General features: G+C 40.9%; 1 protein-coding gene across 1 annotated transcript in view; it reads right to left on the bottom strand.

Moving 5' to 3' along the window:
- RIPOR2 (RHO family interacting cell polarization regulator 2) overlaps positions 1–12,917 on the bottom strand; it is a 183,813-nt gene extending 170,896 nt beyond the window's left edge. Inside the window, exon 1 of the mRNA XM_033934958.1 lies at positions 12,679–12,917. The gene's annotated coding sequence lies outside the window, so the exon portion shown is untranslated. The remainder of the gene's footprint in view (positions 1–12,678) is intronic.
- Positions 12,918–13,877: the final 960 nt, after the last annotated feature.

Genomic DNA, 13,877 nt, shown 5'->3' with positions numbered 1-13,877 from the left:
TGACGTATGCCCCAAACTTTTCTTTAATTTTTCACAGGCTCAATACCAGTATAAATTTAAAGTGCTTATGGTGCTATGAAAGGAAGGCACTTATCTTTCATGCCCGATGGCTGCACAACCGTTTCACACCTGATTTCATCAGGGGCTATGCCTCCTTGCATACATGCACCAATCTTTTAGTAAAGGGACCTTTGTGTAGACAGAATAACGAGCACTCGAAATGCCTATTCTCTATGTATATGTTTATAAAATACTAGCAAAACTCCTGCAGAAATCATGGGCAAAGTGAACTCCCATACATCGTCCCCTATTCAGGAGGAGGTATACATGTATTTTGTAAAGTACACACCTAAATGAAGACTCTACTCAATTGCTCATGCTCTAACCAAACCACCCAGGACACGCCCACATTAAATGTGTGTACTTGTACGCATGGAGTAATTTGGTAAGGAGCATATTTGTAGAAAAATGTTTATAAAATTACCCTCAAGCAGACTTGAACATTCTTTACACATCACATTCACAATGCTGTGAGGGATACTACCAGTAAGGCTCAAATCAGAAGCATTCACGCTCTTCTGGAATATATCTGATCAGGGCCAGCTTAACCATCAAGCAAACCAGGCAGCTGCCTAAGGTGGAATCTCCGGGGGTGGGGCAAGAAGCAGCTATAGTATAGTCAAACCATAATAGATTCTGACAGACACACAAATTCAGAGAACCATCAATGTATGTTTTTAACTTTAATATCCGCCTTGAACCACAAGGTAATTGCGGAATAGAAATCTCTAATGTAATATTAAAAAGTGAGGTGTCCAATGTATGTGTTTACATTACAGGATAATTTTGAGAAGGATGATATTAGAGTTAAGTTTAATTTTTAAAATCTTGGGGGGTGGAAGAGGTGGGGGGGGGCCTAGAAGACTGAAATTATTGATCATTCTCTTCTCCTTAATCGTCTATGTCAAATAGTTCGCACAAACACTTCTCTAGACTGGTTTACTTCCTATCTTACAGACTGGTCTTATACTATCAAGACTTTCAATTCCTCTTCCAGGCATTTCAAACCTGATTTAGGTGTACCCCAAGGTACCTCTCTTATTAAATCTATTCTTGTCACCATTGCTAACGGCACAAACACTTGGACTCAATATGTTTGTTTACGTGGATAATATCCAAGTTCTCTATGCACTGGACACCTGTTCTTCCCATGAAATTACTAAGACTAATAATAAACACACTCACATCACAACTTGGCTAACCCGACACAAACTCAAATTAAACCCAAATAAATCGAAGTCCATCATGTTTACCTGCCCTCTCCTTCATGAAGTTCCCATCCCTTCAGCTACTTAAGACTGCATCTTATGTGTAACATTAGACTCACAGTTGACATTCAGTTCTCAAATCGCTCAAGTAGTGCAACATTCTTTCTTCAAATTACGTATGATATGTTTGATCTGCTCTTTACTTTATCCTTCAGCATTAAACATTTTACTCCACTCATTAGTTATAAAACAACTTGACTACTGTAATTCTCTTTATGCAGGCATTAGGCAAAAAGATCTCCGTAGGTTACAAATGAATCAAAATATGGCCATTCAATTAATCCATAATGCTCAGAAATTCGATCATATTACTCCTCTTCTAAAAAAAAAAAAGCTCATTGGCTTCCCATCATTCATCATATCACTTATAAAACATTTTTAATAATTCATAAAGTACTTAGCTCAGGAGAGCCACCCTATCTAACACATTTACTCATACCTTATGTCCCATCCAGATCTCATAGATCAATCCACCAGACTCAGCTTATGATTACTACAGATCGCGAAACAATCCACGATCATATTCGACATGGAATTTTCTCAGTTCACGGACCTCAGCTTTGGAATTCCTTCCCTGTATCGCTCCAACTCCAGACATCCATAGATTGATTTAATTCTGAATTGAAGACCTTCCTTTAATCTTTTAGGCTGGATCTTGACAGACACCATGTTATTTCCCTTCCCCCCATCCTATTGAAAATTTGTAGTTTTACCTCCTACCCTCACTCTCTTGTCATTATCATATATACACAGACTGAAGGGAACCTAAGACTGAAAGTTTACCTAGAGTGTTCAATATCCTTATATCTGGTGCGCATGTGCTACATACAATATAAAATATGTCAAGTTCCATAGAAGATTATAAATAGAAATAAAACAAATAAAAGAAATGAAAATAAGATGATATTATTTTTATTGGACTAACCTCTCTTTTTACTAAGCTGCGGTAGAAGTTTCTACTGTAGCTTGAAGCGCTACATGTTCTCACGCACATAGAATTCCTATGAGCGTCGGAGCAGCATCAGAATATTTAGTGCTCTGGGCTGTGATAGATACTTCTACCATGGCTTAGTAAAAAAGGACCTAAGACTAATTTTAAAAAAGGCATCATCTTTGTTGTTTTTTTGTTTCTATTTTTTACCTTTAAAAGGGACTAACATGGCTACCACACCACTTCATCCACAGAGGAGCCGAATGTAGTCAGTCAATAGGGTAAAATGGGAGCATGGGTATACAAAACATTTTTTTTAGATATGTTAGTGATAGAAGGAAGTACAAAAGTGGCAGACACAGGGTTGAGAAAGCAGTACAGTATACAGAATGAATGGTAGATGGAAGAAGAGCAAGGTTTGGGAGTGATTTATCTAATGATCTTAAGCAGTGGTGTAGTAAGGGTAAGCAGTGGTGTCCCTCCACCCCTCCCTGCCGTGCATGCCCTGCCCCCTTCACTTTCCCTGTAACTTTTTAACTTCTCTGGCATGAGCAGCATGCCCATGTTGGTGTCGGCTCGCCCTCTGATGTCACTTCCTGAACTCGTATTCCGGAAGTGACATCAGAGAGAGTGCTGATGCTGATGTGGGCAACGCGGGAAGGCAAGGGGTGCACGCACACGGCAAGGAGAAGAGGAGGGGTGCCACGCCCTTAGGAAGACCATGCCTGGGATGGACCGCCCCCTCCCTACTATGCCACTGATCTTAAGGTGGCCAAACAGGTAGAAAAAGCAACAAGAAAAAAGCCAGAAGGATGCTTTTGTGCATAGGAAGAGGAATGATCAGAAGGAAAAAGGATGATGTCCCTGCATAAGAATATGGTAAGACCTCATCTAGAGTATCATGTAGAATTCTGGAGACCACACCATTAAAATGATATAAATGGGATGGAGTTGGTCCAGAGGGTCAGTGGTATTCATTAGAAATAATATGGGGACAAACTTAACAATTTCAATATGCATACTTTGGAAGAAAAGCGACAAAGAGAAGATATGATAGAGGCATTTAAATTCTTCCATGCCGTAAAAGCACAGGAGACAAGTCTCTTTCAAATGAACGGAAGCTCTGGAATGAGGGGGCATAAAATGAAGATAAAAAGGGATAGACTCAGGAATAAACAAAGGAAACACTTTTTTTTTAAAAAGGGTGGTGGATGTGTGGAGGGGTGGAGATCAAGACTGAATTCATGAAAGCATACGACAAGCACAGATGATCTCTAAAGGAGAGGAAGTGATAGTACATAGTATGGATGGGTGGACTGGATAGGCCAGATGGTCTTCAACTGCCAATATTTTCTCGGTTTCTATACAATTTAAAATATTTTTCTTCTCTTCACTAAATTTTAAAAGACAATTCATCAGTCTCTTGCTGTTTTTTCATGCTATACATTTTTATTACATTTCATAGACATTTATTTTCCTTTCCATCTGTATCTCCTACTTTAAGGCAATAGGGCCTCTCAGAGATAAGAGTTTCCAGACTGAAGGTTCATCAAGCCCAGTATCCTGTTTCCAACAGTGGCCAACCCAGGTGACAGATTTTATACCGCTTACCCTAGGAATAAGCAGTGGATTTCACTAATTCTGTCTTAATAATGGCCCATCAAATTATCTTTCCTTGAAGAGAGAAGGTAGTAACCAGCATGGATCCTGGGAGATGGCACTATGTTTATGGAGGTAGTTGGGGTGTAAGCCAGAGACTGATGGCATAGCTGGAATAGGACTGGGTCTGCTAGGGAGTTATCTCCATCCCCTCTAATGCCATTTGGAGGCACCATCTCTCCTATATAAATACTAGGTAGTCTCTCTGTGGAACAAGTGTGGGTCTGCGACTGAAGGGGCGTAACCAAAGGGGAACATTTTATCCCTTTGGTGCCACTAATATGCCAGGTGCCTGGGATTATCAAGGAATGGCAGATCAAACAGCAGACCAACAAAAATATAATGTAAGGGCAAGGGCTTTAATTCAAACAATCACATGTGCCTGACGTAGCCATGTTTCTCCTGAAGGCTGCGTAAAAGGTAAAAACAAAAAAAAAAACAACCCAAACACTTCTCTCTAGAGTAACAATAAGGTTGAACTAGCCTTGAAGCAGATCTTGGAAGTATCCCAGATCCTTGTGTGGTTGAATTCCCATTGCTATATCTTCTACTCATGTGATAAGACTCTGATTTAACAGCTTTTTTTTGGAATCATCCCATGATGATATACTGTATCTTCTAGGGCCACCTTGATTGTGTTAAAGAATCTGATAAAGGGGATCTTTGACTAAAGCTTAGTGCACGCTAATAGAATTAATGCACTTTAAAAGCTAAGAAGTTCATTAATACCTATGGGCTTCTTAACATTCAGCACATGCTAATTATGGGCAGTGGCATAGTAGGGGAGGGGCGGACCGCCCTAGGTACCATCTTGGTGGGGGGTGCTGGCACTTCTCCTCCTCTCTGCCTCCCTGCTCCTTCTCACTCCTCCATGCAGATATTACACAATAAAGTCTTAAAAATATATCAACCCCTTATATCGAAAGAGTTATAACAAAAAAAAAAAGGGGGGGGAAAATATTATTCAATAACAATCAATCGATTTAAATAAAGTCTTGAACTGATTTTAGTCATTATAGCAACTAATAAACTGTATATGAATAAATGGATTTATAATATGTGTTAATACATCTACTTCAAAACCAATATCACTGATTTCCTTATTGAGTATTTCACTTAAATACTCAATAAGGAAATCAGTGATATTGTTTTTGAAGTAGATGTATTAATACATATTATAAATCCATTTATTCATATACAATTTATTAGTTGCCTTCTCACTCCTCCCCCACTCCTTCAATACCACTCACCGTACCTCTAGCTCTTTGCCAGCATGCCTCTCTGATGTCACTTCCGGGTCCCATGACTAGAAAGTGACATCAGAGGGAGAGCCGGCGCAGGCAGGAAGTTGGAGATGCTGCTCGCACAAGGGAAACTAAACAGGTACAAGGAAGGGGCGTGCATGTGGTGGGGGGAGGAGCAGGGGCGGAGAAGAGGGCAAGGGGGGGTCTACCACCCCGGGTGCCTCCCACCCTTGCTATGCCAGTGATTATGGGCTCCTTTTACAAAGCTGTGGTAGTGGCTGCTGCTGTGGTAATCGCTCCGATGTCCAAAGGAATTTAATGGGCATCAGAGTGATAAAAGAGCCCCAACATGAATATATTGAAATTGCTTTTCTTTGAAAAAGGATATTGCTTTCTGTGGACAGAAGATCAATGTGTCTAGATCAGGGGTAGGCAATTCTGGTCCTCGAGAGCCACAGGCAGGTCAGGTTTTCAGGATACCTACAATGAATATGTATGAGATGGATTTGCATGTACTGCCTCCTTGAGTTGCAAATCTATTTCATGCATATTTATTGCGGATATCCTGAAAACCTGACCTGCCTGTGGCTCTCGAGGACCGAAATTGCCTACCCCTGATCTAGACACATCAAAAAATATGTTGATCTTCTGTCCACAGAAAGCAATATCCTTTTTCAATGAAAAGCAATTTCAATATATTCACGTTGGGGCCCTTTTATCACTCTGAGGCCCATTAAATTCCTTTGGACATCGGAGCGATTACCACAGCAGCATCCACTACCACAGCTTTGTAGGAATGTAGGAAAAATATTAAAGCCCAAAGTGATAACAGTTGGGATGACTTTCTTTCTTGATCTTCCTTATAAGTGCTAGATTACCCATCAGGGAACTGTTTTCTTTGAGCTGCTACAGTTGGAAAATTTCTTAAAAGACAAATAAGGCCATGCAAAGAAAATTGATTTTCTTTATGATGGAGACATTTTGGGGCCTAGGCCACCGTTTAGCATGTTTCTAAAATGGCCCCAATTTGACGTTTCCTATAATGGCCATGTACTAATTTTAAAATTTACATGTGGCCATTAGCGTGTGAGCCCTTACCGTCACCTATTTTGTAGGCGGTAAGAGCTCCCATATTAATCCTGCACTAATCAGCCAGCGTACGCCAGTGTCCACATGTTAACCAATTTATGCCCAAACATGCCCCCATGCTAAAAAATAAATTTGCATGTACTAATCCTGCAGTTAGTTTGTGGTTCCTGATCATGGCCTGCTAGCAGCATTTTTAAGAGGTGGTAAGCAGTATTGCTGCTTAATGCTGCTTAGTAAAAGTGCTCCATAGAGAGATATATTGAATTTAAGTTTTTTATGGCTTTGTTTTTTTTTTAATTGTTTTATGCTTTGGTTTGTGCTTCTTCTCTTTCCATGATGTGGACTTTAAAATATTGGTTTGTTTCCTTGAACAATATGCATTGATTGGACAATTGTGTTACTTGGATTTACTTGGCTTTGTAATGGAAATTTATAAAAATAAGCTACAATAAAAGATTTTTCCTTGCTCTCAGAGGTTGCTTTTTTGGTACTTCTTTGTTCTGAATTATTTTCTTTTCTTTGGTATTAGTTTTATTGATGATGTAATTGAAAAGTGTGGCTGGTCTGGCGACTCAGTTGCAGCACTGTTCATTTCCATAGAAACATAGAAACATAGAAGATGACGGCAGAAAAGGGCTACAGCCCATCAAGTCTGCCCACTCTGCTTACCCACCCCCTGTCTATGCCCTAATGACCCAATTTCCTTATCTTGACCCTCGTAGGGATCCCACATGGGTATCCCATTTATTCTTAGTCTGGCACGCTGTCTGCCTCGATCACCTGCACTGGAAGCTTGTTCCAATGATCAACCACTCTCTCTGTGAAGAAATACTTTCTGGTGTCGCCATGAAATTTTCCGCCCCTGAGTTTGAGCGGGTGCCCTCTTGTGGCCGAGGGTCCCTTGAGAAAGAAAATATCATCTTCCACTTCGACACGTCCCGTGAGGTACTTAAATGTTTCGATCATGTCTCCCCTCTCCCTACGTTCCTCGAGAGTGTAGAGTTGCAATTTGTTCAGTCTCTCTTCGTACGAGAGACCCTGTAGAAAATCCCAGGGTGTAGCTTTTATTCCCTGGTCCAGTAAGGATAAAGTAAGGGCAGTGTTCAGAGCTTCTGGGGAAAAGTAATCCAACCTTTTGCTCACCTCTGACACCTATTGGCCAGACATAGTGTCCTTGTATACCAGGCATTTCAGGGGACTATGGCTTGTGGCCTCTGGTCAAGGACTATCAGTGTAATGGGGACCTTGGGTTGGGAATTATATCAGAAACATTTCTTGATTGTTCCAAATGAAAGCTCCAAGCACTGTAGCCCAGTAAAGCTGGTTTCAGCTGATCTGGGAGCTGAAAGGAGTGAGGAAAACTGCTGGGCCACAAAAACCATCCCAATGTGTGTTTTGTTAAGGGGGAGGAGTTTGTTTTATGAATTTGTTTGTATTTTTGTGGCTTATATCACCCTCCAGGGATTCAAGACAAAGTTAGACAAGTTCCTGCTGAACCGGAACGTATGCAGGTAGGGCTAGTCTCAGTTAGGGCACTGGTCTTTGACCAAAGGGGTGCCATATGAGCGGACTGCTGGGCACGATGGACCACTGGTCTGACCCAGCAGCGGCAATTTGTATGTTCTTATTATGTATGTAAGATTTTTGTTACCCGCTTGGAATTGTGGATTTACTGATTATAATTATTTAAATAAATAAAATCAGTCAATATAAGAACATAAGAATAGCTTTACTGGGTCAGACCAATGATCAATCAATTCCAGTAGCTCATCTCACAGTGGCCAATCCAGGTCACTAGAACCTGGCAAAAACCCAAAGAATAGCTCTGAGGCCATAGCAATAGTTGGGCCTGACTGAGCCCCGCCCCCCTCTACTTTGGACTCAGACTACTCAATCATCATCAGCAGATTAAGTAAAGGAAAAGAAAATCTAAAACAGTGTCATCATCTGTCCTGCCTCGTTCCCACCTATGTCACCCTTCATCCCCACCAATCAGACCTAGTTCACAACTGATACCAAATAGAACAGGCCACACATTGTGTCAATTGTTTTCATTTATAATGCCAAGTGTTTTTATTTTCTTGTGCTATTAAGGACATGAGCTGCTAGGCCTCACTTTTTCTCTGCTCAATACATCCGTTATATCCTTAACCCTCTCATCACACCCTCATAATAGTGATTCTTATTCAGTAGCATAGAGTAAATGTATAGCTATTCACTGGAGAAAGAGATCAGCAATAGCAAGCGTAGTTACACTGGATCTTCTAAATATAATCTCAAACATATGAGATTATCCTACTAATGTTGATAGAATTGGGCAGAATATCACTCAATTTGGTCAAAGTAGAGAAGTAGGCATTGCTACTTTAAGGCACTGAATTGTTTATTTTATTTTTCTGTCTTGGCCATAGTATACTAGTCAAGTCATGTGCAACCTATAGCAGTATGGAACCTTATTCTGTGTCTATGGAAAAAGTCATCATTGAATAAAGCCAATTTATTTATTTAGGACTTTTTAAACCACCTTTAACTGTAAGTAGCAGAGCAAAGCCGTGAACAATCTAGAAAAAATACAATGTAAAACAGAGATAAGAAAGGAACTACAATTCTTTCAATAGGATAAGCATTAAAAAATAGATCATAATTAACCAGTACCCAAGGAACCGAGGTGTCGAGCCATTGGTTAGAAAATTCCTGATTAAATACCCACATTTTAATGGCAGATTTATAAAAATGTTCCTTGAAAGTCTTGGGTCTACCTTTGGTCATCATTGAGCTCTAATGCTGAGTTCTTTGTTGCATTTACAAAAGTGTATGAATTGGTTAATCGCACATAAAGCTGAAGAACAACCCTGCACAAACCACTTTTATAAATGTGTCTAAATAGTTTAAGTAATCTGACATGAGCGGTACAGTTGGGCATGGCCATAAAGGTGTGATTGACAGATATCAACATCTAGCACATTTCCTGTGGTTCAACAGAAGAAAAGAAAGGAAGACTCTCTTGAGAGAATGCAGGAGTCCAACGTTTCCTCTTCATGACAACATAGTTACTGTTGCCACCAACAGAAGACCACACACCTGGATATGTGCAAGATTAACCAGCTCCAAAGAAGACGTGAATAGTTAATTCAGTGCCGTAGAGTAGCAATGCCTATTTCTCTGGTCAAATTGAGCGATATTCATTGGAATCTCTGGTACTGTATTTAGTTGGTTTGAATCATTCCTGTCATTACATTTAAAGTATCATTTTCATCTCTTTGTAACCTCCCATATGGAGTACCTTACGGTTCTGTCCTTTCCCCTTTGCTATCTAATATTTTTCTGAGCCCTCTTGCTCTAAGGATTCAGGAACACCAAATTAAAAGTTATTTTTATGCTGATGATATTTTGTTAATTTTTCCTCAAAGTCTAGCCAATCTTAATTTAGCCCCGATACAATTATGTCTTGACATGATCGATGAATGAGCTATAAAAATAAATTAGTTTTGAATCTGCAGAAAATTACTTGGATGTGGATTTCCGGCTCTCCTAATTCCCCATCTGTTGCTCCCTTTTTGCGCTCTGAGCCTATTCAATTATTGAATACTATGAAGTCTTTAGGAGTCCAATTAGATTCATCATTGCCATTTCATCCACAACAATCACTGAAATCAGTGATTAGTTCCTGTTTTTTCACACTGTGTCAAATTTGATCTATTCATTCTTATATCGATAAATCTTGTTGTGAGTCTCATTTACACCTTGGTCACTTCCACGCTAGATTATTGCAATGTATTGGGCTTGTATTGGGCTTCCATCAGTAGTTATCAAAAAATTACAAACAGTGCAAAACACTGCTATTAGAATTCTAACCAATGCCCATAGATGTGATCATGTGACTCCTCTTCTTAAAGAGTTCCATGTGAAATTCTGGTTAATGCATAAGGCTTTGACTTTAGTATTTAAGGTACTACTTACTGGTCAACCTGCTTACTTGGTAAAATGTCCGGTTCCGTACAGACCAGATCTAAACTTACATTTATCCAGGGCCCATCAACTGACTCTGCCTTCAGTTCATCTAGTTAAGTTAGTATCCACCCGCAATTTTCCCTTCTTTGCTTCTGTTCTGCCATTGTGGAATTCTCTTCCAATTGAAATACGGTGTGAACTCTCTTACTGTAAGTTTAAAAAGTCTTTTGAAAACTTATCTTTTAGCTCAGCATTCTCATAGATGCCATAGGAAGGATTATAATGTTACAGCTAATGTCTTGAAGTCTTCATTTATTATTTTTTTTACCTTTTTGGCTTAGCATTTCGATAGATGCTTATGGAGGACTGTAATGTTACAGCTACTACTAAACCCTTAGGGATTTTTTTTTCTCAATGCAGAGAATTGTAGATTTACGGTATATAAGTTTGTTCTTAAATTAAATTCTGTTATCCTATACTTATGAATATGGTGTTCTTTTCCTATATAATTTTTTGTAAACTGCACTGATGTTAAAGCAGAGTGGTCTATACATGGCAATAAACATAAACAATAAACAACTTTTAGAAGAAAAGCAAAGGGCTTCTTGTGTAAACAGTGCAGTTTGCCGTGCTCTACCCAATATTATTTATTTATTCATTCAATTATCTTTACAGTTTTCCCAGGAGCTCAAAATGGTTTATATGAATTCAGTGGCATAATAAGGGAGAGGGCCGGGGGATGGGGGGCTGCCCCAGTTGCCATCTTGGTGAGGGCACAGGCACCATTCCTTCCCTCTGTCCCCCTGCTCCTTCCCCGACCCACACTGCCGCACGCTTCCTTTCTCCCTTACTTCTGTAACATTCCTGGCATGAGCAGCATCCCCCAACCTGCTGTCGCACCGGTGTTGGCTCTTTCTCTGATGTCACTTCCTGGACCCATGCCTAGGAAATGACATCATAGGAAGAGCCAACACTGGTGCAACAGCAACTTGGGGGTTGCTGCTCGCACCAGGAATGTTACAGAGGTATAGGGAAAAGGAAGTGACACGCGTGCGGCAGGAAGGGACAGGGAAAGAGTGTGTGGAGGTGGGGGGGGAAGGCGGAGAAGGAGGCTGGGAGGAGCACCACCGCCCCGGGCACCTCTCATCCTTGCTATGCCACTGCATGAATTTAGTTGCCATTCTATGTCTATGCTATTCACTGGATATTTATAACCTCAAAAGTGGAGCACAAACCCAGATTTCCATCCATTACATCTCTAAGCAAGAAGGTGTAGCAATGTTGGGGAGCTGTACTACATTCTAATCTAATCTAGCCATTTCTATATTCTGCTTAACCAATCAGCTCAAGACGGATTACAATAAGACAAGATCAAATACAAAATTTCTTAAAAAGCATCAATAGATAAAACCCATATAATTCCAGATTACTTATGTGATAAATATAGGGAAAAAAAGATAACTTTTAACTGCCTTTCTAAGAGATATAACAGTGCAAATCTCAAATTTTACATGGCAACTGATTCCAAAGCTGTGGACCAATACCTCCTAGTAACTGCCGGCACGTAGACATTTTAAAATAAGCTGTTGCTGTATTCGTGTCTTCTCTTCCTTTACATCTAGTATTTTCCATCTAAGTATTTCACAGTGGTGATAAGTAGATATCCCTCAGTTTTATGCACATTGATAAATTTTCAGAACATCTTATGTCTTCGTTTGGCCCAGTAGGTTTCTCCTACTTCTTTGAGCTTTCAGCTCAGTCAGACTTAGTCTGTGGGGGACCAGGCACCTTCATTTGCATCTACCCATAATCAATTTATCTCCTATTTTATAACATTCAGGCCCATTAAGGCCAGCCATCGCAGTGGAAGTTCCTGGTCAGGGAATGCAGACCATGACTCTCTTGCAAATATGTTGCCCTATTCATGCATCTTAGTTCCAGCCACTAGATATCACTGCTGAAAATCCCGCCTCACCAGGCGCAGTGAATGCTGCCACAGCGGAACCCCTGGCACTAGGCCAGCTCACGGAGCAGATGTCAAGCTTAGCATTTGAACCCAGGTCTCAGTACACCAAAACAACGATGCTATCTCCAGTCCTTTTGGTACCTTTCAGACCAATATACTCTATGGTCCTACTCTGAAGCACTTCACCGCTACGAGTCTAACACTTGCATTCCTCCAAGTCTCCTCATATGTTGCTAATGTAACATATATTGTTTTGCAGTACAACCACAAAGACTTTTCTCTCTCGTTCTTTTTTCCCTTCTTCCCTCTCTCTTTCTTATAATCTCAGTTCATTTCAGCAGTTAGCTAAGCATTCTTGCTCCAGTAATGGTAACCCAGCAACAGGATATCTGACACACAAAATTACAGCAAAAGATGGAGTGAAAAACATGTTAATGGAAATGAGAAATAACATGCAGACCCCTTTCAGTTTGCGACAGAGTTCAGTAAAAACAGCAGACAGGTACCTACCTAAGCTTGCAGCTTCACTCCATGGCAGGGGCTGGAGGTTAGTGCCCCTGGCTCAGTGCTTAAACTCCCTCTTGGCCAGAAAAGTGTCATAGTAAATGTTCCTTGGGTTTTCTAGCCGACTTCAGGTAGTGCTAGCTAGTTCCATGTAAAAACAAAACAAAACCAAGCAAATGACCAAAAGAAAGAAAAAGAAAACAAAAAAAGATCACTCAGCGGCGTGTCTTTAATCACTGGCTGGTCTAACTGGCACTGGTGCACACAGCTACTGTTCTCTCTGGTAAAGTAACTGGGGGGGGAGGGAGAGCAAGAGAGATTCTTGACGGTGGTGTCATGTGCGCTTTGTGGAGAGAGCTGGAGGCAGCTGCTTGCCATCCACTTCTCACTAAGCACAACCGCCTGTGTGTTTCCTCTCAGCAGTTCATTCAAGCACCTGGTCCTCACAGACACTTCAGCAAAACCGCATTTCCTTAGATACAGGCTTGGCATCCCCGCTGCACAGGGATGGCTCTAGTGGCTGTGAGCTGTGCCATGTTGGCTGATCTGGTGTGCTCAAAATATCTCAGAAGAAACTGCGGGGACAAATTAATTGGTATAACTGCTGCTTCAGTCACAAAGTGCTCAAATAAGAAAAGCAAAGACTTTGGAGAAAGAACTGTCAAAGATAAGTGTGTTGTTCATATAGATGATCCATGCTTTTCTTTGATGAAAGCTGCCCCTCTGTACTCCCCTAAGGCTCTCATCAGGCACTTCTCCAGGATTTTGTCTTCTCTGCCTTATATAAAACTCAGATCCTGTGGCCATTCACGGTGCTTATCCCATTTCTTTCCTAGACAGCAGGTTTTGGGTTTCTTGATTCCTCTCCTGGGTGACATGTGGTGGTGTTCAACTTTAAACTCCAGTCAACCAGTGGCATGGGAGTCTGTGCCACAGTGACCCCTGTTAGTACAGTAAATCAGGGCCATAGCAAGCTGCGTGTGTGGGCAATGCAGCCTCACAAGGCACAAGAGAGTCGGGGGGCTCCAAAACTGCGTCTCTTGCTTTCCCTACTCGGCTGCGACACAGTGGGCAGGATAGGAGCTCTAGGGAGCGTGTTGCACAGGGCACATTTCCGGCTCAGGACGGTCCTGAGTAAAGGGCGCATTTTCAAAAGAGAAATCATTTTTTTAAAATGCAATAAAGTGGCATTTGGAAGTTTTTCT

The sequence above is a fragment of the Geotrypetes seraphini genome, chromosome 2 (genome assembly GCF_902459505.1).
Source record: "Geotrypetes seraphini chromosome 2, aGeoSer1.1, whole genome shotgun sequence".
In the NCBI taxonomy this organism is placed as follows: domain Eukaryota; kingdom Metazoa; phylum Chordata; class Amphibia; order Gymnophiona; family Dermophiidae; genus Geotrypetes; species Geotrypetes seraphini.
This window is presented reverse-complemented; position numbering and strand designations above follow the sequence as displayed.